Source organism: Petaurus breviceps, unplaced genomic scaffold (assembly GCF_028583685.1).
Source record: "Petaurus breviceps papuanus isolate PSGF00001 unplaced genomic scaffold, PetGlider_PUasm1.0 185, whole genome shotgun sequence".
Lineage (NCBI taxonomy): Eukaryota > Metazoa > Chordata > Mammalia > Diprotodontia > Petauridae > Petaurus > Petaurus breviceps.
The window spans coordinates 35,561,621-35,567,769 of record NW_027185797.1 but is presented as its reverse complement, the minus strand read 5'-3'; positions in this window follow the sequence as shown (position 1 = coordinate 35,567,769).

The following is a 6,149-nucleotide window of genomic DNA, read 5'->3' as shown; positions in this document are numbered from 1 at the left end:
ATAAACATACCCAAGGCCTTCAGCCATTCTCCATATGATACACACTGGAAGTCCTTCACCATCTTGGTTGGACTCTTGTGGATACTCTCTCATAGCAGTGGTCTGTACAGTGGTGCCCAGAACCAAACAAAAGATTCCAGAAGAGGTCAGCTCGGAGGAGGATTTGGAGGAATTACCAATTCCTTATTCCTCTGGCCTATCTGACTCTGCTCACAGGAAGAACTTGGGAGACACTCAGGTATCTGAACTTGCTGACAAGGGTGGGTTTTCCAGGCTTTCCAAGCCCCTGAGTTTCCCTCTTGTCCTTGACTTTGGGGACATGGGAAGAAGAAATAAGAAGCTAATGCACCGAGAAGATGTGAGAGATTTCATGAGAAGTGTCTGTGAAATGGAACTGTCTGTCAAACCAGCATGAATAGTGATTCCTGAGCAAGAATGATGGGATTAGGGGTGGCTAGGTGGTGCAGTGAATAGAGCACCAGCCCTTGGAGTCAGGAGGACCTGAGTTCAAATTTGGCCTCAGACACTTGACATAATTACAAGCCGTGTGACTTTGGGCAAGTCACTTAACCCCTTTGCCCTCCAAAAAAAAATGATAGGACTATAAGAGCATGAACTGAGAAGGGCATTCCTCTCCTCTTCAAATGTGAGCTGGGAATCAGGGAGCCAAATACATTGGGAGTCACTGACTTATTTTAAACTTCTTGATTTTGTCTTTTTTCTAAATGCTCACTTTTACTTTTAAGTCATTAAATGTGATTGAAAAAAAACTCTGGCCAACAAAAAGCCTAAATTTGCATTTCATTCAATGCTCATCTGTATAGATAAGAGATAAGAGAAGAAAGAGAAGTTCTCTTCCCTTCTTTCTGAGACGAGATATTTGGCTCATCTGGAGCTTAACCAGGGCTGAACAAGAAAGGAAGAGTAATGTGAAGGGATTGGAAGATTTTTCACAAACCCAGCAAAAAGTCTTAATGTAACCCTAAATTCCATCTGGGGAAGGTAAGAGAAAGAAAGAGGATAGGTAAGAATCTAGAAGAGTGGGCATAGTAGGGAGTCCTTAGTGAGAGTCAACAGCACTTAATAAATGCTTATTGAATCATTAGACCCAAAGTATTTCAGAATTCCATTGTTGGAAGGGACCCGAGAAGCCCCTGAAAAACAAGTCCTCCTCGTCAAACTGTACGAATGGTGATCTAGGCTCTACTTGAAGACTTCCAGTGAAGGAGAGCCATTACTACCAGAGGCAACTCATTCCACTTCTGGGTAGTTCTCATTGTTATTAAATTTTCCCTTATATCAAGCCTAAATACTCTTTGCAACTTCTACTCAGGGGCCAAGTATGAATAAGGGAATACACATTTATTTATTTATTTTTTGCTTTTTGGAGGGCAGTTGGGGTTAAGTGACTTGCCCAAGGTCACATGGCTAGTTTTTTTTTGTGTGTGTGTGTGTGTGTGTGTGTGTGTGTATTAAGTGTCTGAGGCCAGATTTGAACTCAGGTCCTCCTGACTCCAGGGCTGGTGCTCTATTCACTGCACCACCTAGCTGCCCTGGGAATACACATTTATTAAGCAGTGTACCAAGCATGATACAAAGTCAAAACAATCCCTGCCCTCAAAGAGTTTTTATTCTTTAAAATTTTTTTTTCATTATTAACTTAACAGTCATCAACAAACATGAATGTTTCCATATACAAAAGACAGGAAAAAGAGTTGAATGTGTAACAGGGACTAGTCAATGATAGCCCAACTCTTATAAACATGTGCAATGTGCATGGCTTAAGGAAATCTCCCACATAAATTTTGGGTATTCTGCTTCCAGCTCAATAACCCAATGGGTTATTGGACTTTTGATTGGCTAATGAGCTAGAACAGGGAATACATATAAAAGATTCCCAAGGATCACCTCTTCTTTTTCCAATCTCTAGGGATGAATAAGGAAGATCAGCTGGATAAGAGGGAGTTTGCTTTAAGCCACACATTGCAAATTTTCATATGGACTGGGCTGTCATTAGCCAGTCTATTACACATGTAAAACTTAATCTACTATTGAAAAATATAAAAATTAATATTACCTCAAGTTTCTACTGTATTGATTTTACAATGTAATTGATTTTAATAATTGAATTATCTGCCTGCAACCACCTTTCTATATCCTTGAGTTAAGCTCAGGAATTTAGCTTTCTCTCTGAGTTAGTTTAAAGGTATAATTTAAAAAAAAAGTTCTCTCTTATACAGTTAGCCCTTGGAATATCTGTTGTTATCCTTAAACTCCAATAAGTTAAGTTGGCGCCATCTCCCAAAAGATATGTTTCCTGTCCTTGTGCAAGTAGAGGAGATTTTATCTCCTCTAAGGAGACAATGAATCTGGTAGTCTTGATCCTTTAGCAAAGATTGCAAGAGGCAAATAGGTACCATAAAACAACTAACATTCCTTAATTGTTAAGGGGGGGGGGCATGATTAGCCTCTCCCAAAGGCCAGCTTATGTATAGCCAATTGTAAGGGTCCACAACTACCAAGACCCCCTTCTTTCTTGTGTCAGTAAAGAGGGTCACCCCTTCTCAATGGGATTACTAGCCTTACTGTGGTGGCCAATTTGACCCACTTTATTAACCGTTATACATGTCACTGTTAATAAACTGATTTTACTCAGAGTATGTTCATCAGTTTATCTTTATTGAATTTGCTTGAGACACCATGTACAGCAATTTTTAAAATATACATTAAATTTAACATGGTAGTACCAATACTGTCCTTGTCCACGTCTCTTTCTGGATTTCCTTCTGCTGTTCTATTTTTTAAGTGTATTTTTTGCATTACCATTACTCTGTCACTTCCCTAACAGCTCTCTTAACCAAAAATACGGTCAACCAAAACAAATTTGCTTTTGTGTTTGGTGGTATCTGAAAATGTATGCCTAATTCTATAACTAATTCTATAACATCTTTCTATGTATGCTCTCTGTGCTTCATCAATCTAGAATCATGATTGGTCTTTGCATTGATCAGAATTCTTTCAAAGGTGTCCCTTACAATAATGTATCAGTGTAGGTGGCACAACAGTTAGAATTTGACTTGGAAAGACCTGAGTTCAAATCTTTCCTGAAACAGTTGTGTGACCTCAGGCATGTTACTGCCCCTCTCTGCTTGTTTCCTCATCTATAAAATGAGAATAATAATATCACCTACCTCTAAGAGTTGCTGTGAGGATCAAAAGATATTTTATATATGTATATATATATCATATATATGTATAAATTTGTACTTTAAAAGTTTATGTAAACACTACCTATTATTACTATGAGTAAATTATTTTGGTTCTGCTCACTTCACTCTGGTTTTTTCCCTCTATTTTTTCTATTCTGACCTTAAAAACACCAACCCCAATGAGCAGTATCACATAATGATGACAGTATTTCTGTAGTACCTTAAGTTTTCTAAAGTTATTTACATACATTATTCCATTTTGCTCTGTTCATAGTAGCACATAATATTGTTGTACATAATCTCATTTTATCTTTATTTTAATCATTATTATACATGTATCATTTTCTCTCTCATACATAGTAGAACAAAGTATTATACACACATGATCTTATCTATTTTATCATGATTAAACATACATCATCTTATATATACAGAAGAGAAAAATTATACATGAAAGGTGAATCCATGTAAAACATGCAGCTCAATTTCCTTTTAATTATATTTCTATAATAAATTGAATATAGAACTCTTTTTTTTTTTTAAAGCAATCGGGGTTAAGTAACTTGCTCAAGGTTACATGGCCAGTTATTATTTCTGGGTGTGGTGCTGAGTGTCTGAGCTCGGGATTCGATCTCCAGGTCTTCTCAACACTGGAGCCGGTGCTCTTACTCGCTGTGCTACCTGGCTGCCCCAAATATAGAACTCTTAAAGCTGCTTTTGTCTGTAAGTCCTTCTGGCTTTCTTCTTGTTCTCTGTGCATGTGAAGAAATGTTTGATTTTTTTTTTACATTGCCTCAGTTTAACTCTTCATCCCTCCACTTCACCTCCTAGAGAGTCATCCCATTTAACTAAGAATATTTTATTTATTTATTTTTGAGGGAGGAAGACAGGGCAATTGGGGTTAAGTACCTTGCCCAAGGTCACACGGCTAGCGTCAAGTGTCTGAAGATGGATTTGAATTCAAGTCCTCCTGACTTCAGGGCCAGTGCTCTATTCACTGAGCCACCTAGCTGCCCCTAACTAAGAATATTTTTAAGAGAAAAAAGGATGAAAAAAAATCAGAAAAATCAACCAATCCAGTGAAAATATCTGAAAACATATGCAATGTTTCACACCTAGGGATCTCCCATCCCTGTGAAGTTTCTTCTTTGGAGCCATGATTTTCTATTTTGTCATGTTACTACATTCATTCTCAATTGTTTTATTGCTAGGAAGTTTGTTTTGTTTTATTTTCCTGACATTGAGCCTAAACTGGCTGCCTTCAAACTTGCACCCATCAGTCCTAGTACTGCCTTCTGGGGCCAAATGCTACAGGCCTAATTCCTCCTCCTATATGGCAGCCTAGGAAGATCACTATGACATCTTCCCAAGTCCCTCATCCTCTCTTCTTCAGGCTAAATATAACAAGTTCTTTCAGCTGATCTTCATAGGACACAAATTCAAGGCCTTTTTCTATACTATTGCCTCCACTTGTCAATGTATTTCTTGAACGGCGGACCCTAGATCTAAGCACAATACTCCAGATAAGGTCTGACCAGGATGGAGTACAGTGAGATTGTTTTAATTCTTTGAAGATTCCAATGTCACTGTACGTGGTATTTAAAAACATGTTTTTTCTTTCTTGTGCAGATAGGGCCTTCCATCCTTGCAAACACCAACATCAACCACTGTCTTATCAGCAGGTACTTAACAGCTCTGGGGAGAGAACCCCTCCCTACCCCAACCACCAGGTCTGTAGGGGAGCAAAGGAGGTGGAGAGGGTCATCAACTCTACCAACTCAGTATGACCAGAGGGGCAGGCCAGCTGACCCAAATGAGGCAAGTAAGAACCCTGAAAGACACGAGCTGGCAAGTACAAGGTAGGTGAAACCACCGCCTTTCTGCAGGTCCTGTGGAAACAACTTTGAAGACAGAGCCGGAGTCCTGGGAGTTGCTGTGTCTCTCCCTCAGACTGCTTCTATGGCTTTCAGCCTGATCCTCACACCATCCCTGAAGAGAGCAATTTTCAACACCAACCACTTGCCACTGATGAGCCTTAGATAAGCCCAAGATGCCTCAGAATCTCACTGACACTTAGACCAGAAACCCTGCCCTCACAGCCAACATCCAAGAAAGTAGAATGAATATCCTCTATAGTTCTGCAGCCCTCATCCTCAGAAGTCATACCTACTTAAGAGTGAGAAAAGTTCTTGAAAGTTCTACTGTCAAGTGGTTCAGAATCAGAAATGAGGCTTAATTTGAAATGACATTAAAGATGAATTACCATCTACTTTGCCACCATACCCTACAGACCACCCTGCCTTTCCATTTAACTTGTAGCTGAAATCTCCTAAATAGGGTTATTTCCACCGTTAGACTATAAGCTCCCTGAGCAAAGGCTACCTTACTTTTTGATTTGCATACTCAATGCTTTGCACCAAGGGTTTAATAAATGTTTTTTCCCCTCCCATTCATTCACTGATGCTTTCAGGTTTTTGTCTCTAGAAGTTTTTCATTTTAACATTTATACCTTGGTGAATCATAGTTTGGCTTTCTCCACAGGCTGGAGTGTTCTCTCTTGTTATGGGCCCTGCCTAGTAATCTCCACTCTGGAACGTTTCCTATAGGAATTTTCTCAAAGTATTAAGTTTAAAAAAACGTTTTCTGTAATTCTAATGAATCTGTTTATACTTTGGGTTATCTTCTAAATGTTATTTTGTCCTTAATAGCCTTTTTCAGCTTTATGACATCTCAACAATGTCATTCAATATTATTTTTCTCTACTGAATGTCATTCAGCTTCATTTATTGTTTGATATTTTGATGGGTTTTTACTTCTTGAATGTCACTTTGGAATCCCCCTGCCTGCTCTGTTTTGCCTGTATTATTACTGAATTTTAATTCTGTCGGTAATCAAGTATTTATTATGGGCTTACTATGTGGCAAATGCTGGGCTATTCAC